General features: G+C 43.2%; 1 long non-coding RNA gene across 2 annotated transcripts in view; it reads right to left on the reverse strand.

Annotated features, from left to right (window-relative positions):
* Window positions 1-25,452, reverse strand: part of LOC109271875 (uncharacterized) — an 89,388-nt gene that overhangs the window by 12,557 nt on the left and 51,379 nt on the right. The window lies entirely within an intron of this gene.

A 25,452-nucleotide genomic window follows, 5' to 3' on the forward strand; every position in this document is an offset into this window, starting at 1 on the left:
GCATCCATCTTGCCATTAGGCTGATCAGTTTTCCTCTGCCTCCTCTTTCCTTAAAACATTGTCTTCCCGCCAAGATAATGTCCAGGCTTACATAAATGCGAGAAGTGAGGCAGAAAGCCACTGCACTTGCTTTGCCTAGAAATTAATCTTGAACTCTCAGAGGAGCACTTAATATCCTGTGGAAGCAACACTCTCCAAATACAGCAGCCCTGCCATTCTGGGAGCCAGATTGCCATTGACCTTGATTTCCCAGCTATGAAAGATTTTGGAAAAGGCCTTTGAGGAAAAGGCAGTCACAAAGCCCATCCACTTTCCTTGGGCCAGAGCGCCAGGCAGATTAAGGAGGAGGTCCCCAGAAAGGTGCAGCCACTGGTTTTGAAGGAGTGCTAAAACCCCACTGGAATAAACCAGAAGTGTGGGATCAGTTAACTCAGGGTTTCACTTGCAACTATTCCTATGGATGGAAGAGGTTCCTTAATGCAGACTTCACCGTTGTCGGTCTTTCCAGGGAAGCCTTCCTTTTTGCGATGTCTCCGTGCAACCAGTGGGGCAAGGCTGCAGGCGGACCTGTCTCCCTGCCACCTGTGTGCATGCGCAGAGATGAGTCACAGTCAGCTGGCCTGTGAAGCTGAGTAATGCGTGGCGCCTGAGACACTGTTCCTTGGAAGTGAGGTGTTCTTTATTTTTCGCTAACTGAATGAGATGTTCTTTAACATGCCTCACAAACACAGTCTGATGTAGAAAACTGCCCACAATAAATGTGTGTAGCCATTTCCTGTTTCGAATATAAAGAAAGAAATATGTGATTTTTACTCGTAGAAGTTTCTCACCCCCTACTCGTGTTGAACAAACATGTCTTCAAGGAGAGCAACATTAACTGTCTTAAGGGACCTGTTTCTCTGTCGGGCCCTCCTGGTCTGACCCGGTTCAGAGGTTCTTTTCCGATCTTCGATGGTCAGGGGTAGATGACAGCAAGTCACAGGTCCGGTTTACAAAAGCCAGGTGTTCTGGTGAGCGAAAGCTTTCTTGCTTTCAGGCTAGGGTGGCCAACCACCGTGGTTTTTCCTGGACTGAGAATTTTCAGTGTTAAGCCCAGGAAAGTCCCTGGATGAGTCGATCACCGTATTTCAGGCCAACTTGTGCCTAGGAAAGCCGCAGAGTAAAGGACTTGCCAGCGTGGGCTCTGGAGCTGACTGCCTGAGTTAGGACCACTGTCCATTATTTAACTTGCCATGTAACCGTGGGCGAGTTACTTAACCAGCTCCTCAGTTTTCACACCCCAAACCTGGGAAAAATAACATCTCCCTTTTAGGGATGTCGTGAAGCCAAAATGAAATCATTACGTACAGTGTCCCTCCGTGAGCTGCACACATAGGAAGGGCTCATAAATGCTGGCTATTTTTGTTGTAATTGTTATTATTTGAAGGTAAAACAGTAGCAGTGAAGTGGGCCACCCGTGGGAAAAACGGCAACTAATATACCTGAGGTCAGCCCAGAGCTATCAAGAGGTGGTCAAATAACATTCATGACAGCTTGAGAAGACACGAAAGCACAGGAATGTGTTCTTCTGTTTGGAAACTGTTGATCAAAATGGATTTTACTTTGAAAAGTTTTGGTGCCTTTAGGGGCAAGTTTCCATTATCTGGGAAATCCGGGCAGATGGATTTCTTGGCTAGGGGAGGCATAACTCCAGGTGTGCTTAAGGCCCCGCAGGCTTCCTAAGTGCCCTCGATGCGGAAGCAGATGCCAAGGGGAGCCTGTGGTGCGTTGGCTCCTCCCGGGGCACAGGATCAGGCTGCAGACCCTTGGCATATGCCGTGGAAAATCTTCCCACACCGGCACCGGGGCTCCAGACACATGTGTTTTAGATCAGTGTTAATCGAGTCAGCTTCTGAAGCTCTTACTTCCTGTCATTTGGCCTGCAAAATTTTGCTGAGTCATTTGACCTCATGCATCTTCTAAAACAGTAGTCACATGACCAGAGGAAACTGCTGTGGGCACACAGCTTGCCTATGGGCACGTAGTTTTGCAAACTTAACCCAACCAACATGCGGAGATCACACACTGCCGTGCCCTGCATTGAATTAGGGACCTGGAACTTACTGGGAGCAGCAGGGCCCGGCTTGTCCTCAAAGCACTGGCTTTCTAGTGGGAAGGACAGGTGCATATTCTAGGACTACAGGCCAGACCCTGAAAAGTTTTATGAACAAAAACATAAACTGTGTGACTGGGTGGCGCATATTAATGCATTCTGACTAGGAGAATCACAAAGAAAGGCACACCCAGCTAGAGGAGAACACGTAAGACTTGGACAAGCTGAGAAAGGGGAAGAAAGTTTGGACAGAGGGTGTGCAGAAGCCAGAAAACATAGGCAGGTTCATGGGGTCATGTTGGGCACCCAGCATGCTGGATTGGACCACAGGAAGCACAAAGGGGGTTCGGTGGGAGGTCAGTTGGGCCTGCTCATAGAGAATGGAGTGAATACACGAACCTAGAGTCTACACTTTCTTCCATATGCAAGACGAAAGGCTTTGGAGCAAGGGAGTGATAGGATCACAGCAAGACCTTAGAACATGACTTGGTCAAGGAAGGAATCTGTGGGCGGATAAATGCAGGAGGCAGGAAGGCAGGGGAGGGCAGAGGTCTTAGTCCCACAAGGCAGGTAAGAGTTGATGAGACCTGAACTTTGGAAATGGCAGAAAGAATGGAAGGGAAGCAAGAGAAGACACTAATGGAAACTTTGGGAGGGAGAAAGAGAGGATTTAACCTCCATTTCTCTGCACCAACCCCAATGTGGGCACTGAGCCGGGAGGGGCAGCAAGGAAAGGAAGAGCAAGTGAATAACAGTCTGGGTAGAGCGGCAAAGATCACAGGTTGCAGAGCTGAGGGGAAGGGAGTTGGTTAGGCTACAAAAAAAGGGCTGAACAGCACCTTAGTGACAGCTTGTCTGTACAGGAGAGACACCAATCACAGCTGTTTCCCGGTCTCCTCAGAAAAAGGCTCAAGTTAAGGTCTGGAGAGTTTAAAGGAGATATTAAGACAGAATTTCCAAATGGAGAAAGAGAGGCCAATAGCAGGAAGTGTTTTAACTTCAGGATGGTTTTGTTTCTGAGCTTCAATCTTTGCGCCACTGCCTGGATATGGGAAGAGGTTCCTCCTTCTATCTCCCTTCCAGAAAACCACCTCAGTCCCGCCTTGGTCAGTGGTTTCCTCTTTGACCGGAAAAGTCAGCATCACTGTTACTTTAAGGAAAAGCAAAAAGCACTGGATATGAATTCACCTTTGGAGATAATTGTACAAAATTCCTTTGTTAATTTTCAATCAGCATACTGAAAGTAACAGGTGTAAGTGGGTTTATGATGGTATTCACTATCAAAATCAAGTCCCTGAATTGGCTCATAACAGAATTCCACTTCAAAGCAGCTGTGGCAGGAAAAAGGGCATATTGCAAGGTTGTGGGGGCTTTGGGGTCACCCAAGACAGGAAGTGACTGAGAGCTGAGAGTCACTGAGCCCCAAGAGCTCCAGTCAGTCCTGGCTTCTGCCTCTCCCTGAATCAGCTGCCTTCTCTCTCTCTGCAGGATGACCTTCACGACTTCAGCCATCCCATCCCGCAACACCTGAGTGGCCCGTGCACAGGTTACGGGACCAGAGAACGCCAGTTCATGTCTATTTATCTTAATTCCGATCTCCTGGGGACTCTGTCTCACCTAGGTGAACAAGGCCATATAGCTCAAGCATAGCTGCTAAACGTTGTGCACTACTATGGACAGAGCAGGGGCGGTTCTCAGGGAAGAGTGTCATGAGCTGGACAGCCACCTTCTGATGCCCCTTTAAAAATCATGACAGGATCAAACCTCTCATCCTGCATGGCAGAATATTTGAAATGCAGAGACTAGGAATACGTTAATAAAGATAAAGAACTTCCGGCACAAAAATCACTGAGAAAAATCATCATCCAGAATTGTAGAATCACATGATGCAATTACATCATTTATTAATGTGGTCAGCAAAGAAAGCATTGACCAGCCTTTGGCATTCTTGAAACTTAGGAAGAGTCAACCAGTCATTACCATTCTATGGATACACAGGAACCACCACTTCTGAAACTTCTTCAGTTGTGGCAGCTTTGTTTTACTCACATCACTTCCCTTCTCAGAAATCATATGTATTTCTATTTCGTAATCTTAAAACTTTTGAGCAAGAGATTCAAGGCCCATTCCATCACATAGCACCACACTCTATCCCAATCTATTTCATTCTTATTGCTTATCTCATGTTATTCCCCATCTCAGTGGTTTCAAATCCAGGCAGATTTTATATTAGACACCTGCATCTCACCCCTGAAGATTCTGATTCTGGGCCTTGGGAGTCCGTGTGTATGCGTATGTGTGTATATATATATATATGTGTGTGTGTGTGTGTGTACACATAATTTCTTTATAATGTTTATTTATTTTTGACAGAGAGAGACAGAGCTGTGGAGGGGCAGAGAGAGGGGGACAGAGAATCCAAAGCAGGCTCCATGCTGTCAGCACAGAGCTTGATGTGGGGCTCAAACTCACAAACTGTGAGATCATGACCTGAGCCAAAGTCAGATGCTTAACCGACTGAGCCACCCAGGCGCCCCCAGAGGTCCATTGTATTCTTTATCCAGTTTCCCCAAATGGTCACATCTTAAAAAACCTAGTACAATATCACAGCCAGGTAAGGCAGTCGAGGTGTAGAATCTTCCCATTTCCACAAAGATCTTTTCTGTTGCCTTTTTATAGCCATACCACTTCCCTCCTCTCCACCCATCTCTGACCATTGGCAACCATGAATCTGTTCTCCATTTCTACTATTTTGTCATTTCAAAAATGTCATACATATGGAATTGCACAGACTATAATCTTTTGAGATTGGCTTTTTTCACACAACACAGTTTTCTGGAGATTCATACAAGTTAAGCGTATCAATAGTTCATTTCTTTTTTTAAAATTTATTTATTTATTTTTGAAAGAGAGAGAGAGAAAGAGAGAGAGAGAGAGAGAGAGAGCGAGCAAGTGGGGGAGGGGCAGAGGAAAAGAGAATCCCAAGTGTGGGCCCAAAGTGGGGTTCCATCTCCCAAACTGCAAGATCATGACCTGAGCTGAAATTCAAGAGTTGGGTGCTTAACTCACTGAGCCACCCAGGGGCCCCATAGTTCATTTCTTTTTACTGCTAAGTAGTATTCTATGATATGGATATACATAGTTTCTTTAGCCACTCACTCTGGGTCTTTTCACCCTTATTGAAGTACAATTGACAAATAAAATTATAAAATATTTAAAGTGTACATCATGATGATTTGATAGACATATATGTTATTAACCTATTCCCTCCCTTGAGTTAATTAACATATCTATCACCTTACATCCTTACCTTGTTTTGTTTTGCTTCAGTAAGAACACTTAACGTTCTAATTTCTTAGCAAATTTCAATTGTAAAATACAATGTTATCAACAAGAGTCACCATGTTATACATTAGATCCTCAGACTTTTTCATCTTATAGCTGGCAGTCTGGACCCTTTCACCAACCTTTCCTTCTTTCTCTCCCCCCAGGCCCTGTTAACCACTTTACCCTCTGTTTCTATGAGTTTGACTTTTTTTAGATTTCACATTTAAGTGGTACCATGCAGTATCTTTCTCTGTCTGACTTACTTCACTTAGCATAATGCCCTCAAGGTCCATCCATGTTTTTTTCACAAACAAAAGGCAGGACTCCCTGCCAAAAACCTTTTTTTTTTTTTTTTTTTTTTTTTTTTTTGCCCATCCATGTCCAATTGCTTGAGCAATATTTGTTGAAAAGGTGATCTTTCCTCCTTTGAATTGCTGTTGCACCTTTGTCAAAAATCAGGCATATTGTATGAGTCTTTCTTGGTCCTCTGTTTTGTTTTATTGCTCTATGTGTCTATCCGTCTACTAAAAGCCACACTGTTTTTATTACTTTAAATGTATATTAAGTCTTAATATTGGGGAAAATGATTCTTCCCACCTTCTTCCCTTTCAGGATTGTTTTCATTATTCTAGAGTCTTTGCCTTTCCTTATAAATTTTGGAATAAGTTTGTATATATCTACAAAAAACCTTGCTGAGATTTTGATAGAAGTTACATTAAAACCACCTCAACATAATAAAGGCCTCCTATGAAAAACCCTCAGCTAACATCATACTCAATGGTGAAAAACTGAAAGTTTTTCCCCTAAGGTCAGGTACAAGGCAAGGATTCCCACTCTCACCACTTTTATTCAACAAAGTACTAAAGTCCAAGCCACAGCAGTCATACAAGAAAAAGAAATAGAAGCCATCCAAATTAGTAAGGAAGAAGTAAAACTTTAACTACTTGCAGATGACATGACACTATATATAGAAAACCCGAAAGACTCCACCAAAAAACTACTAGAACTAATCAATGAATTCAGTAAGGTCACAGGATAAAAAATCGATATATAAAAATCTGTTGCATTTCTATACACTAATAATGAAATGGCAAGTGAGACATTAAGAAAACAATCTCATTTTCAACTGCACCAAAAATAATAAAATACCTAGAAATAAATTTAACCAAAAAGGTGAAAGACCTGCACTCTGAAAACTATAAAATACTGATGAAAGAAATTGAAGATGACACAAACAAATGGAAAGACATTCCATGGTCATGGATTAAAAGAACAAATGTTGTTACAATATCTATACCACCCAAAACAATCTACAGATTTAATGCAATCTCTATGAAAATACCAACAACATTTTTCACAGAATTAGAACAAATAATCCTAATTTATATGGAACCATAAAAGACCCTGAATGGTCAAAAGCACACTTGAAAGAAGAAGAACAAAACTGGAGGTATTACAATCCCAGATTTCAAAATAAAGTACAAAGGTATGGTAATCAAAACAGTACGGTACGGACACAGAAATAAACACATAGATCAACGGAACAGAATAGAGAGTCCAGAAATATAGTCATGATTATATGGTCAATCTTTGATGAAGGAGGCAAGATTATGCAACAGGAAAAAGACAGTCTCTTCAACAGATGGTGTTGGGAAAACTAGATGGCTATATGCAAAAGAATGAAATGGGACCACTTTCTTACACCATACACAAAAACAAACTCAAAATGGATTAAAGGCTTAAATATGAGACATAAAACCTCAAAAATCCTGGATGAGAATAGGCAGCAGTTTGTGTCTCTGACATCGGCCACAGCAACATTTTTAAAAGATATGTCTCTTGAAGTAAGGGAAACAAAAGCAAAAATAAACTATTGGGAGTAGATCAAAAAAAAAAAAAAAAAAAAAAAGCTTCTGCAGAGCAAAGGAAACAATCAACAGAAGTAAAAAGACAACCTACTGAATGAGAGAAGATATTTGCAAATGACACATCCAATAATGGGTTAGTATCCAAAATATATGAAGAACTTATACAAATCAACACCATAAAAACAAATAACCCAATTAAAAAATGGGCAGAAGACATGAATAGACATTTCTCCAAAGAAGACCAATGGGCCAAAGACAGATGGCCAAAGACAGATGGCCAAAGACACATGAAAAGATGCTCAGCCTCACTCATCATCAGGGAAATGCAAGTCAAAAGCACAATGAGTATCCTTCACACCTGTCAGAATGGCTAAAAACAAAACTGCAAGAATCTACAAGTGTTGGCAAGGATGTGAAGAAAAAGCAACCCTTGTGCACTACTGGTGGGAATGTAAACTGGGGCAGCCACTGTGGAAAACAGTATGGAGGTTCCTCAAAAAGTTAAAAATAGGAATTACCATATGACCTAGTAATTCCACTACTGGGTACTTACCCAAAGAATACAAAAACACTAGTCCAAAAAGATATATGTACTCTTGTTTATTGCAGCATTATTTACAATAGCCAAGGTATGGAAGCATCCCAAGTGCCTATCGATAGATGCAGGATAAAGAATATGTGGTGTATATACACAATGGAATATTGCTCAACAGTGGAAAGAATGAAGTCTTGCCATTTGCAACAACATGGATGGATCTAGAGAGTACAATGCTAAGTGAAATAAGTCAGTCAAAGAAAGACAAATACCATATGATTTTACTCATATGTGAAATTAAAAAACAAAACAGGGAGCCTGGATGGCTCAATCGGTTAAGTGACCAACTCTTGATTTCAGCTCAGGTAATGATCTCATGGTTTGTGAGTTCGAGCCCCATGTTGGGCTCTGCACTGACAGCACTGAGCCTGCTTGGGATTCTCTCTCTCCTTCTCTCTGTGCCCGTTCCCCACTTTCTCTCTCTTAAAATAAATAAATTTAAAAAAAAAAAACAAATGAACAACAACAAAAAAACCAGAGACAAACCAAAAAACAGATTCTTAACTATAGAGAACAAAGAGATGGTTACCAGAGGAGTTGTGGATGAGGGGATGGGTGAAATAGGTGAAAGGGATTAAGAGTACACTCAGTCATGATGAGCACTGGGTAATGTATGGAATTTTGAATCACTATATTATGCACCTGAAGCTGATATGACACTGCATGTTAATTACACTGGAATTAAAATTAAGAAAAGAAATTACATTAAACCTACAGATCAATTTGGAGAGAAGTGATATCTTTAACTATATTGAGCCTTCCAGTCCATAAATAGGGTATGTCTTTTCATTTATTTAGGTTTTATTTATTTCTTTTAAAGTTTATTTATTTATTTTGAGAGAGGGAGAGCAAGAGCAGGGTAGGGACAGAGAGAAAGAGGGAAAGAGAGAATTCCAAGCAAGCTCCATGTTGTCAGCATAGAGCCTGATGCAGGGCTTGATCCCATAAACTGTGAGATCATGAGCTAAGCCGAAATCAAGAGTCAAACACTTAAATGACTGTGCCACCCAGGCACCCCCTATGCTTATTTAGGTTTTAATTTCTTTCACTGGCTTTTTGCAATTTTCAGCCTATATATACTATACATTTTTTTTGCTAACTGTATATGTAAGTATTTCATTTTCTTTAAAGTGATTATAAATGATACTGTGGGTTTTTTTAAGTTTATTTATTTATTTTGAGAGAGAGAGAGCACAGAGCCTGACATGGGGCTCAATCTCACAAACTGTTAGATCATGACCTGACCCTAAATCAAGAGTCAGACACTGAACCAACTGAACCACTCAGGTGCTCCTGGTATTGTGGTTTTAATTTTGGTGTCCACAGAACTGTGATTGTTTTGTGTGTGTTTTTCTTGTATTCTATCTTCCTGCATTCACTTATAAATTGAAAGAGGTGTTTTTTTGTTTTTGTAGATTCCTTGGGATTTTCTATGTAGATAATCATAACATCTGCAAATAAAGACAGCTTTATTTCTTCCTTTCCAACCTATATGCTTTTAATTTCTTTCTTCTTACCCTAGTGCTGTGGTTATAATTTCCAGTATTATGTTAAATATGAGTGATGAGAACAGATAACCTTCCTGTTTCTATTCTTAGAAAGAATTCAGTCTTTCACTAATAAGTATGATGCTGGCTGTTGGTTTTTTGTAGATGCTCCATATTAAGCTGAGAAAATTCCATTCCATTCTTAGTTTGATGTCAGTTTTATTAGGAATCATTGAATTTTGTCAAATGCTTTTTCTGCATCGGTTGACTTGATCATACATACAGTTTTTCCTTTGGAATCTGCTAATATGAAGAATTATACTGGTTAGTATTCAAACATTAAGCCATCCTGCATAGCTGTGCTAGACTCCATTTGGTCACTGCTGATTGTTTTTTTGTTTTGTTTTTTTGTGTGCTGTGGGTTTTGTTTGTTAAATTTTGGTTAAGAATTTTTGCATCTGTGTGACTGTGGATCATCTCGCACTGGGTAGTTGAGATTCGGAAGGCGCTCAGACTCAGTGTCAGCAAGACTGCCCCTCCAGTCAGAACCGTGCGAAGATAAAACGGCCTTCCTTAAAGGATAATCATGTCCTGTCATGGGGGCTCCTCAAGCTCTGGCTTAATGACCACCGGATGGGAATGTTGTAGAGGAAATTCAGACGCCAACTGGTGGGAGTGTGACTGGACAGCCTTGCGATTCTATTCCAGCCAGAGAGCATGTGATTTCATGAACTCCATTGCCCTGGTTCCCATTGCTTCAGCATTTCCTGTCTGCAGCTGGGACGAAGGCTGGGCTTGACCCGCCACCTGAGGTCTAGCGCTTCTCTGGGAGTTACAGCAGAGGGTCAGGCCGCCAACCATCTGCTACCCAGGCAGGCAGGCAGGCAGGATGCCCCAGGGCCTGCATAGAGTTTTAGACCCTTGTGATAAGCCCGCTGTCTGTGCCTCATGGGCCAGAGAACCTTACTCCATTCCAAGCCCCAACCCCATTGGGCTCTTTATTTCGGTGACCCTGAGGTCACTGTGGCTTGAGTCTTGGCTGGAACAGGACAAGCAGGAGCAGGACAGACTGTTTTGTGTTTCTCAGTCTGTCCAGATTTGCACTTCCTTTAAAGGACCTTTCAGATGTTTATTTTTCCACTCTTCTTTTCATTAACTTGAAAGCAGCAAACTATATTTTGCCAAGAGAGAAAAAACATCTCTCATGCAGAGGATTTCTTCTCAACCCATCCCTTAGTAAACACTATTTCTGAGTGGGCTTCAAAGCTGGCCCAGCCCTGGATCCACCAATATCACTCACAATACTTGAGAAAGTAGATTTGAAACTTGCAGCCTTGATTTGAAAACTACTCTTACTCTGCCTCTGTTGTATTTCATACCAGGAGGTGAGACATGCTTGTGGGGTGTGTGTGTGTGTGTGTGTGTGTGTACACAGTCAACACACATAATTGTTTTGCCAGGTGGTAAAATAGAACATCAACTGTCATTACAAAAAGGGGTTTGTGGACCGGCAGACTCCGATCTCACGGTGTTGAATAAAACTCAAATCCGAACACCTTAATGTGATATGAAATATACTCATGGAGATCTTCCTCCCAGCTTTCTCTCTGCTTCCTCTCCTGCTCATACTCCTATCCTTTCCTCAATAATCTGCCAAGTCACTTGAAATTCTTGCCGTTAGCACCACTGCCTACATGTCTCCAGGAACTCTGGTTAGAAAGAGTAGGTACCATGGGGTGGATTTCTCATGAACCTATTAGCGCTCATCTTAGCACGAATTGCTTTCTCACTGGTCTAGCAGAGAACCTAGATTCTAGAGTGGAGATGGAATGGGACTAACATAGGCAAAGTCTGGTGGAGAAGAGAGGTAAAGCAAAGAGCCTAAGGTGGGCAGAGTCTAGAGAAGGAGGCAGGGAAGCGAGAGGCCTGTTGGGCAGCTGTAAGCCTCAAATGCAAGCATGAACATGGCAGCAGATGTGTGCATCTCATGCCTTATCCCATGCAAGGGCATTTCCAGGATGGGTATGTGCACTAACCTCCAAGAAGCCCCAAGAGCAACACAGCAAAGTCTTTTCCACCTGAGGTGCTGCTCCAGGGCTGCTAACTACAGATAAAGCAGAAGAACCACAGAAGTACAATCTGCTGGTTCCCAGGTATGGCTGGGCTCATTTTCAGGCTCCCTGGAGAAGCTTGGCAATGGCAATGGAACTGGAGGGCAGACTACTTGACTCCAGGCCCAGCTCGGCCATGTATCATCTGAGAGAGCTTGGGTTGGCCTCAGTTTCCCCATCCATCAAATGACATAGGTGTCTGCATCTTTCTGCTGGGTGACCTCACACCGTCCTGTTATAGCACCTACTCTAATATGCCAGTGTCTCCTAAATTCCAATCACGAAGCCAGTCCCCTCCCAAGTTCCGGAGCCCTGAATCCAATCTTCCTGAATATCTCTGTTTGGGATTCACGGACCCCCAGAGCTTAGTGTGCTCCATCGACCTGCTCACCTTTCTTTCCAAACCTGCTCCTCTTCCTAGTTACGCTGCGGTGAATGACACTGTCATTCACCCATGTACCCAAAAGAAAGCTAGATGTTTGCCCTAGCCTCTCCTGTACCTCCCACATTCTGTCACAAGTCCAATACAGGCTCTTAAATGTCTCTTGAATCCAATCCTGCTCTCCATCCTCACTGCCACTGCTCTGGACTGAAATTGTACCATCTCTCTCTGGGGCCAATGCACTGACCTCCTGTCTCACCCTTCAGTCTGGAATCCCTGCTACACGATTGCTTTTTCTAAACTGCAAAGCTCTTGTGACTCTCCTACTTAATGCCCTTAGTGATTACCTATTTATTTCCTTTGGGGTAAGAATTCAAACTCCTTAATATGTCCTGGTTCCCCTCTTGACTCATTTCCTGCCTACCTTCCCTCCCCCACTCTTTAATTAAGTAATTAATTAACTTCTTTTATTTTTTTTAGAGAGTGTGTGAGCCAGGAGAGGGGCAGAGGGAGAGAGAGAGAATCCTAAGCAGACTCCATGCTCAGCACAGAGACCGACACGGGGCTAGATCCCATGACCCTGGGATGACAACCTGAGCCCAAATCAAGAGTCAGACGCTCAGCCAACTGAGCTACCCAGGCGCCCCTCCGTCCCCCACTTTATGCTCTACCTCTCACCACACTCAACTACTCAGAGTGCCACAAAGGGGCAAGACTTTCTCTCTTATGACTTGAATGGCCTGCTCCCTTTCCTGGTATTCTCTGACCCTCTTTTTTGCCTGCCCAGCCCCTACTGAGATCCATATTCTCCCTGGAGACACCACTCTGGTCCCACCTGAGTCAGAATAGGCTGCCTCAGGGCTCCCTCCTCTCACAGAACCTATCATACTGAGTGGTATGGTGACATTGTCTATTGCCTGCAGGGCTCTCTGAGCTCCTCAAGTGTGGGCAGTATGCCTCAGTCCTTCTGTCTCCCAAGCCTTCCACAAACCTTCAGGAACCGTGAGAAAACACATGTCTACTGTTGAAGCCACCCAGCCTGTGTATTCTGTTAGGACAGCCCTAGCAGAATGATGCAAGTATCTACTATATGCAAAGTCCTTTGCCTATACGGGTTGCAAGAGAGGATCCCTGGAAGGTTTCTATGGGATGTTCCTGTTTGAGTCCCATTCTTTGAGTCTCCTTAGGCAGCATTTCTTCCCGTGACAGTATGGTTTAAGATAAAATTGTGGCCTTCCCAGAAGTTTTGCGAGAAGCCACCCCTCATCTTTCATTAGAGGCCATTCTGTCTGGCTCCTCTTTATCTGTCCTAAATTTAGAAGTTTGTGCACCTGCGAGGTAAGCAGGAGAAGGATCATTCTTGAGGCTTTGAGGCACAGGCTATCTGCCACAGGTAGAGTCACAGTCCCATGGCCCCCTGCCCGGCTGGGAGGGAGAACGTGGGTTCTGAAGGCCCCAGATCTTCCCAGTTTGCTGCATGAGTGTATTAAAGTTCCTTGTCTTACTTAAAATAAAACTCCTAAGAGGCACATATATGACTTCAAGTCTTCTCAGGATTATCATGCCTTTTTTCCAAGGGTTAATTTTCAGAAGGGGTTTGATGCCTTTCCGCAAATAGAGAGCTTTGTTCAAAGAGTACTCAGATTATTGAAATCAAGTAGCATTGTGATTCTGAGCTACGGGGGACAGAGAGCGTTCAGTTTATATAAACCAAAGTGGGGGGGTCCCGGGATGTTGACATCATGGGCATTGGTACCTGTCACTGTGACCACCAGATGCAGGAATGGCACCACTCACAGAGCCTTTCATCTCACACTGACGTCCTGCCGGGGAGTGGAATCTGGGGCAGGGGTGCCAGCCTGGCATGTTCCAGAGGCCTTTTATGGGCAAGCAGAGGGGACTCCAACCACAAGGCCCGAGAGCAGAGAGTCAGAATTCAGGGAGGTGGCAAGATGGAAACCTGCCTTCAGGAGAGAACATCTGGACGTGGTACATTCCTTCATTCCTCAACAAAGTCAGGAAATGGAAGCAGGAGGAAACATTGAGAAAGGAGAACATTGAGCTCTTTTAACTGGCAGCTCTATTTTTGTGGATTAATAATTCATAAAGAACGACTTACGACACACAGGGACTGAGAGCTCATGAGCGACATGCCTTGGCGACCTCACGTGGCCTGTGCAAGGAGCTGGAGAAAAACATCTGTTGGACCTGGATGATGTTGGAACAATGCAACATGTAAGCAGGCTGCCCACTGAAGAAGCTAAAATGACCAACCAAGTATGAGCAACTCGACCTCACTAGAAGTTATAGAAAGGCAAATGAAAGATGAGATGTATATTTTTCGCGTCCCACACAAAGTTTACAACGGGTAACAGTACCACGCTCGGTTTTAGTTCAGAGAGTTGAAGTGAGCCCACCTAGATCCTTCCCTCCCACTCAGAAGCTCTACTGAAATGGCAGCAAAGATGTACACAAGAGAATAAATTCACTGTGGTGCCGAATGTAGCAGGTAGGAACATCAGCAGAGTTTTTGATAATTTTCTAGAAGATAGAAAGTCATTGGGCTTGAAATGCCAAATAAATCTCAGAGGGGGGAGCTGTGTATGAGGTATGAGAGGACGCTGCAGTGAGAGAGATGGACTCCTGGAAGGAGAGCTATCTTCCAGAAGCGGTGCCAAGCTCTGAGTTGACAGAACGGTCAAGTAGGAATGGAATGCGGGTTGGCTATCAGGATGACCATTTGTGGGGCAGGCTGTGGGCAGCTGAGCCAGTTGGCCACCTTCACTCACACCGCTTCCCTGCCACGGGTGCAGAGCAGCTGGCCATGTACTGGCTCCCTTCAGAGACGAGTGTGCTCTTTAGGGGAATTCAACAGTCGGCCCGGGGAGATCTAGGGCTCCTTGAGGGACGGTGGGCCCTCCACAGTGAGCCTGTCCTTGCGAAGGCCATGAAAAGGGGATGTGCGGGGGTGTGAGAAGCATCCCACCAGCCTGACTTCTACCCCTGTATCTAAAGTGAGCAGTGCAAGGCCATATGCTCTACTATTAACATATACTCGTAAATGTGAATGGATACACCAAGGACAGCCAGAGTTCATGACAATTAAACATTTCAGTAGAAGGGCTGAAAGAAAGTTGAAGAAATACTCCAGAATATAGTCTAGAAAGAGAGAGATGAAAAATATGAGAGGTAAGTTAAAAGGCATGTAGGATCAATTCAAAATGTCTAACATCTAGGGAACCTGAGTGGCTCTGTCAATTGAGCGTCCGACTCTTGATTTTGGCTCAGGTCATGATCCCAGGGTTGTGGGATCAAGCTCCATGTCTGGCTCCCTGCTGAGCATGGAGCCTGCTTAAGATTCTCTCTCTCCCTCTCCCCTTCTCCCCCCTCCTCTTTCTCTCAAAAAAAAAAAAAAAAAAAAGTCTAACATCTATCTGGAAGGAATTCCAGAAAGAACAGAGAACATGAAGGAGAAACATTATCAAAAGAAAAATGAGTTTTCAAATTGGAAGGAGTTGCTGAGGACTATACAAAAAGAATTTTTAAAAGGACCCATATATGTTGTGATAAAATTTAGAACATGAAATGCAAAGAGAGGATTTTCAATGCCTCCAGGGAGTAAAGATACAGTATCATAAAAGAATAATTAACATGGCCATGGCCTTCTTGTCAGTAATTTCAGATGCCAGAAGAGTAACCTAGTGCAACAATGCCTTTAAATACCAAAGGAATGTGATTTTTCTTTCCAGAATTATCAATTCAACCAAATTATTCACTAAGTGAATATCAGGGCACATAAAGAGTTTTTCAGAACTGCACTACTCAATCTTTCAGTTAATAATATTTATACAGTTATAATATTATAATATTGTATTTATACAGTTATAATATTGTATATTATAATATAATATTGACAAAATATTGACTATTGATTTTCAACTTTCAGAATGTCTATAGACAAAACAGAGACTCAAACATTTATCCACTGTCTTTGTTTGGGGGCTGCTATAACAAAATACCACAGACTGGGCAGCTTATAAATAATGGAAATTTTTATTTCACAGTTCTGAGGGCTAGAAGACCAAGATCAGGGTGCAGCATGGTCAGGTGTTTGTGAAGGCCCTCTTCTGGGGCGCAAACTGCCACTAACTCACATGGAAGAAGGAGAAAATAAACTCTCTGGAGCCTCTTTTATAAGGGCGCTAATTATATTCACAAGGGATCCACCCTCATGACCTAAGCAGCTCCTAAAGGTCCCACCTTCCAGTACCATTACATTGGAGATTAGGATTCCAACATATGAATTTGGGGGGAGGGAGGACTCAAACATTCAGACCATAGCATTGAAAGATTACTTGTGTGTGTTCTTCAATGAGATGAAAGAAGAATCCAAGAAAGAGAAAGTCAAGGGATCCAAGAGATATTATAAATAACTTAAGGGTATAATTAAAATGAAAAAACAAACAAACAAACACGTGGTAGCAACTGGTATATACCTACACCACAATGAGATAAAATTAGGCCATTCAAAACGGTACGTTTAAGAAATAGGATTTTTTTGGGGCGTCTGGGTGGCTCAGTCGGTTGAGCATCCAACTTCGGCTCAGGTCGTGATCTCATGGTCCATGAGTTCGAGCCCCGCGTCGAGCTCTGTGCTGACAGCTCAGAGCCTGGAGCCTGCTTCAGATTCTGTGTCTCCCTCTATCTCTGTCCCTCCCCCGTTCACGGCTCTGTCTCACTCTGTCTCTCAAAAATAAATAAATGTAAAAAAAAAACTTTAAAAAAAAAAAAAAGAAGCAACCTAAATTAAGGTATAGATGTGAGAAACTAATTAAGGTAAGAAAAGAGGACTTCTCTGATTTTGATTTTTGAACAATCTCTTTTGAGTAGCTTAGATTATTTCCTTCCTTCCTTGATTCTTTAGTAAATAATTTTTATATGTTTACGGTTATAAAAGCTTCTTATTGGTTTTCAAATTTTAGAATAAATTTTTAGAAAAAGTATGAAAGACTTTGGTTTCAGAATGGAATATAACTATGGCAAACCCAATAAATATTATAAAAGGAATGGGGCAGTTATGGCAGAAGACAGGATGTGAAGGAAATAGGGAGAATGGGTATGGGGGGCAGAGTAAAGGGACAATTTCCTCATTTACATAGTGAGGATAAGTTATCACAAATCCTCAAGTAAGGAGGTGATAAATACTATAGAAAGCTGATAAATCAAGCAATTAAGGTATAAACATATTATTTAGTTTTGTGGCAATCATCAGGAGAACGAAAATCAGGTTGGCTGAAGTTGGTTAACACAGGAAGTAGAACAGGGTAAGGAGGGGGAGATGCAGATTTTTCAGCGTTATATACTATATGAATGTAATTTTCATCACAAGTATGTATTACTTTGAAAATATAAATGGAGAGGGGCACCTGGGTGTCCCAGTCGGTTGAGTGTCTGACTTTGACTCAGATCATGATCTTGTGGTTCGTGGGTTTGAGCCCTACATAAGGCTTGCTGCTGTTAGCACAGAGCCCGCTTCGGATCCTCTGTCCCCTTCTCTCTCTGTCCCTTCCCCGCTCATGCTTTCTCTCTCAAAAGAATAAAAAATAAACATTTAAAATTTAAAAAATATATAAATGGAGATAATAATATTATCCCAAAGTGTTGCCACTGGTGAAGTAAACAGACCCTCTTATACTCTATTTTCAAGAATGAAAACTGAACTGATCCAAACTTTTCCAAGGGCAATTTTGTAATATGAAAAAGAACTAGGCTCTCCCTCTAATAATAATATTTTAAAGTTTCCAATCCACAAAAATGGTGAGCAGCAGCTGACAAGCGAACCAAGAGGAGGCAGAAGAGTACAAAAGGTCCTTCCTTGCACGTGAGTGTGAACATGCACACACACAAGCTGCTCGCATCCTGCCATGTGTCTCACATATTGACTCACTGGGAAGGAACATCAGCTGCCCAGGTTCTTCGCGTTCTCCCATCTCCAGTTTTAATTCTTTCTGGTGATCCTTACATGGAAGGCTGTGTCTCTGCAGGCTTCTCCATCTTCATCTGACTCATTTTGGTTTACTTTTGTGGAAGCAACTAACTGGAGAGCTGGGACTTTTCCCTCCTGCCAGGGTCTGGGGTTAACCAGTGTTCCAAAGCCTACGGGTGCTGGCCAGCCGCTTGGAGGAGCGCCTTTGAGTCTGTTTGTCCTCTCCTTGTGGTTACTCAGAAGAGTCCCTGTCTGTGTTCCAAGTGTGGTCAGCCTATTAGAGAGGCGTCCCCCGTGGCCTGACATGGCCACTCTGCCTGTGTCATCACTGATATTATGGGAAAGAGAGCACCATTGCCTTATGACCACCTCAGCAATGGCTGTCCAACTTGACTTGAGTAGGGAAGCCAGGTTCTTCCCGTGATTTGATGATGTGCCCCTTGGGAAATGCTTACAGTCACACAAGAATTTTATGAGAAAACAGTTAATATAATTATTCACAACAGCTCTTAATCTCTATTTTCAATGAGAAAATTGATGCTCAGCCACGGTAAATAAGTTTGTCCACGATCATTCTGCTAGAAAGTACTCAAGTGGGGATTAAAATCTAGGTCTTCTGATTCCTAATCTTGTGTTTTTTCACACTAGTCTATGTTTTTTCTTAGAGCTCCTTACTGCGATAGTTGTCGGCATTAGACAAGAAGATCTTTACTCTGCTTCAAGTTTTGTAGAAAACCGTGTCCTTTATGGTAATATCCAGGATCTCACTTTATCCAGCTTTGGGTTAGATCCCAAATTTGCTACTTAACTACTTTGTGCCCTTGGTCCAGTTCACACAATCTCTCAGAGTTTCAGTTTCCTCATTTTTAAGAAAGAGATACTAATATTTATCTCCAGTAAAACCTCACCAGGATTTTTTCAATATACAGCAGGAACTAAGTCAGAGCTCAAGCTGGTGGTGGTGATGGTGGTTGTCAACGTGAAGAGAATTATTTCAAAACGTTTTGGACATTAAACAGCCTTTCCAAATCTCTTCAGATGGGTTCCTAATTAACTGCTCTTCTGTCTTCTAAGATGTCAACTCATCTTCACAATATTAACTTAAAAAGTAGCTGGTCACACTACTTTGTTAAGACTGCAATTTTGAGTTAGCAAACCGTCTTGCCAAAAACAGCCATAGAAGTGTTATGTATCAGATACTGAGCCTCCAACATGTGTGTAACACAATCAGATGACAGCAAGTCCCATTCTGAATGTGGTTTCTCAAGGAGGTGTGGAAGCTGTGTGCATGGTATAGGACATTCTCCATTGATGGGGCAGTATCCTTTCTAGCAGGGAGAGAGGCATGTGTTGAGTGCCAGTATTGTGGGTGTTCAGAGAAGTGGGTAGCATTTGTACTTGGTAAATTGATGCTTGCCAAGTTCATAGGCAAACAAGTGGAGACTATTAATAACAGATTTTGCATGTTGGAGAAAACAAATGTCAGATAAGACCATGAACTTCTGTGCTCTTCAAAGGAGGGTGGGTAGATAGGTGATGGGGCAGAGGGTAGGCATTTCATCTTTAGTGAGAAGACTATGGCACTGGCTCCAGTTATCAAAGGGATGGAAAAGTTAAGTTATTGTCTGTGAATTGGGGTAGGTCCATGAAGGCACCAAATGCAGAGGAAAGGAAAGAAGTGAAGAACAAAGGTACATGTGTGAATAGGAAGATAGGCATAGTTCACTTAAGAGACACTTGTTCTTTGTGGTAATATGAAGTGATCACACCTACATGTATATATGCCATATACGTAGGGTCCCTGAGTACAGTGAGACTCACAGAGGGGCCTCGATTATGTGTCTACTTGGGGCAACTCTGAGAAGTCAGGCCTTCAGAGGCCCTAGGGGTAAGAAGCCTGCTTCCTTCTTAGAAGAAATGAGGATAGAATTGTAGGCTTGATCTCCAAAGTCCTGGAGTAAAAGATAGATATTAAGGCTGTACCAACCCTGGGTGTGGAAGAAGGAAGCAGAAAGAGGGAATTCTTCTGGCAAGCTAGAAAATTCTCTCTGACAAATGAGATGTGTGGAAGGACATGCATATCTTCAAACCCAAGTCAGCAAAAAAATGCTTTGAGTAGGACTCAGCACTTGAGTAATCTGAACTGATACATTTAAATATTGAGAAAGTTAATAATAGAAGATCAAAGAAGAAAAAAGCATAAATCAAAACTTCAGAGCTCAACAGAGCTATGGTGCTCAACAGAGAAGGGAGGAGGAACGATTTTGCCCTATACCTCCTTCCAGAGGATATTTGACGCCTGGAGATATTTGGGGTTCTTATAACTGGGAGGGAGTGATATTGGCTCCTAGTGGGTAGAGGCAGGAAGAGATGCTGCTCAATATCCTGCAATACACAGGACAGCCCTCCACCCCCAACAAAGAATGATCTGGCTCTAGGGCGCCTGGGGGGGTTCACTCTGTTAAGCGTCCAACTCTTGATTTCAGCTCAGGTACTGATCTCATGGTTCATGAGATCAAGCCCCACATCAGGCTCTGTGCTGACAGTGTGGAGCCTGCTTGGGATTCTATCTCTCCCTCTCCCCTGTCCATGCTCTCTCTCTCTTTCAAAATAAATAAACACTAAAAAAATGATCTCCCTCAGAATGTCAATAATGGGGAGGTTTAGAAACCCTGGTTTATAGCTATCATCCTTTATACCAAATATATCAGCCATTAAACAATGTAACTAGTTGAATGAAAAAACACAGCGGGGGAGAACGGAGGCTTATACTAGAAACAGAGTAAGATACATGATTAATAAGATTATTACAAATGAGAAATCTTAGCTTTCCCCCACAAATCCCTTACCCTAAACTTTTCAATTATAAAGTAAAATTAATTTAATTAATTTAATATTTTTGGGGGTGCCTGGGTGGCTCAGTTGATCAAGTGTCCAACTCCTGATTTCAGATCAGGAGTTGATCTGAAATGATCTCATTGTTCATGGGATCAAGCCCCACGTAGGGCTCTGTGATGAGAGTGCTGAGCCTGCTTGGGATTCTCCCTCTCTCTCTGATCCCCTGTGGCTTTCTCTCTCTCTCTCTCTCTCTCTCTCTCTCTCTCTCTCTCTCTGTCTCTCAAAAATAAATAAGTAAATGTTAAAAAAGTAGAACCATAGTTTTTAAAAAACTACACAAATTTTTATAATGACATCATGACAGCTTTTAGACATTATTATTTATACTTTATAAATCATGCAAACTGCCTTATTTAATGTTTACAATTTGGTATGATTATCCTAATTTCATAGATTCTGAGAGGTTAAATTTTAATCATTTTTGGACTTCTGCTCTGTGTCAGGCACTGTGCTAGGCATTGTGGTTGTTACCCAGACAGACAAAATCTTGGTCTTAAGAAGTTTAAAATCTCCTAGGGGACAGGGAGATGTGATACATATAATAATAGAAGTATAAACACAGCCATGGGAGAACGGGGGAGGAAACCAAAGTCATTTGCCTGAGGTTACAAAACTAGTAATTGGCAGATCTGGAACTTGTCTTAAGGTCTTTTGAGTCTCAAGTAAGTTTTCTGTCTTGGCACAACAATGTAACTCCCTTATCTTTTGCAGAGATGTGAAAACAAAACTGAAGAAAATCATTCGAAAACACATCCATAAATTTTGGAGCGGGCAAAGCATTGAAACGCTGTTGAAAGAGTGGTAGGATGTTAAAAGGAAAGATAAGACCTAGCAAAACAGAAACACAAAGAGGCTGCTGGCTTTAGACCCACCACTGGGCTGTTCTTGAGGTTTGCTAAACTATATTAAGACGCAGTCCCACCCGGAGTGATGTGACTTTGAGTTGGAGGAGTAGGAAACAGAAATATCTTGTGGTTGGGCTAAGTCCCCTCAGATGTCACCAAGCTTCCCCTTCCTCTGGTGGAAGCCCCATGTGGGGAATTATCCATTTAAGGAGAGTATCTTAGGTGAGTGGGAGTAGAGACCTAACAACCTCAAGTAAATACGGGGAAAGACACAACAAATGGCTGTCTCCTCTACGACTCAAATTCCTCTGGTCGGTTCTTTCTCGTCTCCCTTCCTCCCCCAAACCTGGATGGAAATATGAAGCCACAAGTCACTCCCTGTTACTCATTCTGACAGACAAGAAGCTGATTCTAATGGAATATCATTTTGCAGCTGTTTGTTTCTGCTTCCATTTTTCAGGAGAAGTGTTTCCTGCCATCCCTACGATATGCAGGGTCTGAGATCTGCATCTCAGGGTCTGAGATACAGGGTCTGAGTTCTGCCATCCCTATGACATAAAAGGCTCTGAGACTGGGGCAGATTCAGGCCGTGCTGGCTCCCTGGGGAGGACAGCTCCCAGAGAGCAGACCTGAAGACCGACTTAGCCCAGGGTCTAAGTCACTCCCTTTGTCCTTTTAGGCAGAGAGGGGTGTGATGGGACCCTTGTCAGTGACACAGAGCACTCATTTTTTCACTGAGGCCAGGGCTCTGTCCCTCGGGAGCACAGCAGGAGGTAAACATGAAACCTGCTTTGCCTGTGCTGTGTGGAACCACAAAATCTTGATGTTGTCACAGGCCACTCCCTGCCTCCCCATTCCCGTCCTTGCTCTGGAGGCTGGGCTACCACCAGGTTTATTCTGCACGTTGCTCCGCAACGTACACAGTTGACTGGACCAGAGCGACCCCTGACCTGTCTGGACCAATCACATCCTCTCCTGGGAATTTGGGAATGGCGTCTCGAGACAGCAAACACATGCCAACTAGAGTCTCTCACCTTTGCTCTGTGTTAACATTGTCCAGGGAATTTTGAACACACACACACACACACACACACACACACACACACATTCACGATCTATCTATACTGGAGCCTGCTCTGTAGTGACTTCTAGTACAGCTAGGAGTGACATGAGTGCCTGGAGGAGCAGACAGAGGACACTGAGGAGGACCTACAGAGAGAGGCTGGTATGAGAGACCGAGTTTCTAGAAAGGGCAGTCAGTCAGGGTGCCTGGGTGACTCAGTTAGTTGAGCATCTGACTTCGGCTCGGGTCATGATTTCACAGTTCATGAGTTTGAGCCCTGCATCAGGCTCTCTGCTCTGTCCCTCCCCGACTTGCTCTCTCTCTCTCAAAAATAAATAAACATTAAAAAAAAAAAGAAAGGGTAGTCGGTCATCTTGACTCCTGACAGATTTCTAGTTCTGGGTTCCAAGTAGCTCCCGCTCTTCAATCTCCCCTTCCAAATGTTTCTTTGGAATCTACTTCGAGTAGCTTCTATACATACAACAAAATGAACCTTCACCAAATCCCTTGCATTGCCCATCTATTGCTGGTCCCTGAACACTGCTGATTTTACCTCAGAAATTGCTCATAAATCTCATCCTTGTGGCCTTTTCAATGAAGTTCTTACCCTTACCCTCCCTGAGCCAACTCCCTGGCCTCTTCTCTCTCATGCAGCTTCCACATAAAATAGATCCGATTCACTCATCTTCAAATTTAGAGTCCTTTACTCATTCCTCATTGTCTGTTAAAAATAACAAAATAGTCCTGTATAAATTGACCTATAAAAATATCTCTATCGTATTACTAACTGGAAAAAAATTACAGATCGTTAGGTATAAAATACTTCAGTTTTTCTTTTTAAATTTTTAATGTTTATTTATTTTTTGAGAGAGAGAGGAGAGAGAGAGAGAAAATGCATGAGTGGGGGAGGGGCAGAGAGAGAGGGAGCCTTGGAAGCAGGCTCCAAGCTGTCAGCACAGAGCCTGATGCAGGCCTCAAACTCACGGACTGCAAAACCACAACCTGAGCCCAAGTCAGATGCTTAACTGACTGAGCCACTCAGGCGCCCCTGGTTTTTCTTTTTAAAATGTGATTTAAATATGTACAAAAATCCTTGCATACACTGAGGAAAAAGAAGGGACATTTTCTAACAATTAGCAGTGGTTTCCTCAGTGGGGTCGTTTTGGAAGGGCAGAGATGAAATTTTCATCATGTCTTACCTTTATAACATTTAATAAATGACGGAGAGTATGGTGACTTTAAACTTTTTCTGTGTTCTACCAAAACATTTTTTTAAACGTCCAAGGTCTTTTCCAGTCTTGCCCCTTGTACTCCCCATGTGCATCCTCCCTTACTACTGTGCCACATGCCTTCTGAACTTCTCATTCTTCCCCAAAGAAAGCACCCTCCTTCCTGTCACCACCACATCCCATCCTATGCCTTCTGCCTGGAATGCCTGTACTCCAGTCTTCATCTGAAACACTTCTGTTTTTCTTGGTTGACCCAGCTCAAATATCACCTCTCCAAAGCCTTCCTAGACTGATCCATCCCTGACCCACATCAGACTTAGTTGTTCTGTTCCAGTGGCCCCGTGGTCCCCTGTTTCTGTGTCTGCTGTTACACCACTGTTATAGCCGATGAGATCGTGTACGTGTCTGCCCAACTTGAGGTGAGCTCCTTGAAGGTGAGGCGTATTCATCTCTGCCTCTTCCATATTTAGTAGACAGCTGGACTGATAATGGCTGCACAGAAAATCTCGGTTGAATGAATGAAAGATGAATGAATGAACGAACGGACATGTGAGTGACTGAATGGGTGAACAGGCTCTTGCACACCAGGCAGAGCCATGATGTAGTCATAGGCCACACTTGATCCACCAGATGTGCTGACCAACTAGAACTCAGCCCAGCCCTATTCCTAAGCCAGACGCGAGCCCAGAGTTGCCCTTCACCAGCTTGTAGGTTAGTTTCCAAGCTGCAAGGGTAATTGTTGATGTGGCACTTTAACCATCACAAAGATCAATTGGAAATGTATTTCTAACGGTTGGCGACTAATAATAAAATAACGAACGGGGCTGTGCATATTCTGAAAAATGTCGAGGTGATGGGTCCAAGCTCATTTCTGTGTATTTGCTACCCCCTCCCCCACTGCACCCTGAGGAGAACTCTTTCATTGCCGCAGACCTGACTTCTCCACTCTTCCAGAGAAGTAAGATTCCTTGATGCTGGGAGAGGAGCCAAGTCAAGCTATGCAATAAAACCTTAAGGGAGGAGGAATATGGGGGTGGAGGAGAAAGAGCAGTCATGAGGACAAGGGAGTAGAGGAATTTTCTTCAGGGATATGAGCACAACCCCATCAGAGCAGCTATGAGCAAAGGAGACACAAAAGAAAATTTAACGTTTGTTCCTATCTGTGTTCGTCTTTTGTAATGACTTGCATGAGGGATGAGCAAAGAAAGAACTTCCTTTTAAATTACATTTTGGCTATTGTGATTAAATGTGACATGGTCCCAAGGCCAACACACAAGAGTCCAGGCTTTGTCAAAGTGGCACCTATAAATGGGGGAGAAGGGCCGGCAGAAAGACAAAGTCATGCCTCTCGGTCACAGCTTTGCTAGCTGGCTCCACAGCTGCCTCTGTCACAGAGAATGGAGCCAGGACGAGCAAAGGTCCCCAAGCTGGTCAGTCTGGCTGCCGGTGGGGAGACAGCCTGGACAGTGAAGCACTGGATCTTGGGGGCGGGGTGGAGGGCGACCCAAACAAGGCACTGTCTTCACCATTCACCGGTGCTCTTCAGCCAGGGCTGTTCAGGGGCCTGTG

Source organism: Panthera pardus, unplaced genomic scaffold (assembly GCF_024362965.1).
Source record: "Panthera pardus isolate Hobbes unplaced genomic scaffold, ASM2436296v1 HiC_scaffold_11, whole genome shotgun sequence".
Lineage (NCBI taxonomy): Eukaryota > Metazoa > Chordata > Mammalia > Carnivora > Felidae > Panthera > Panthera pardus.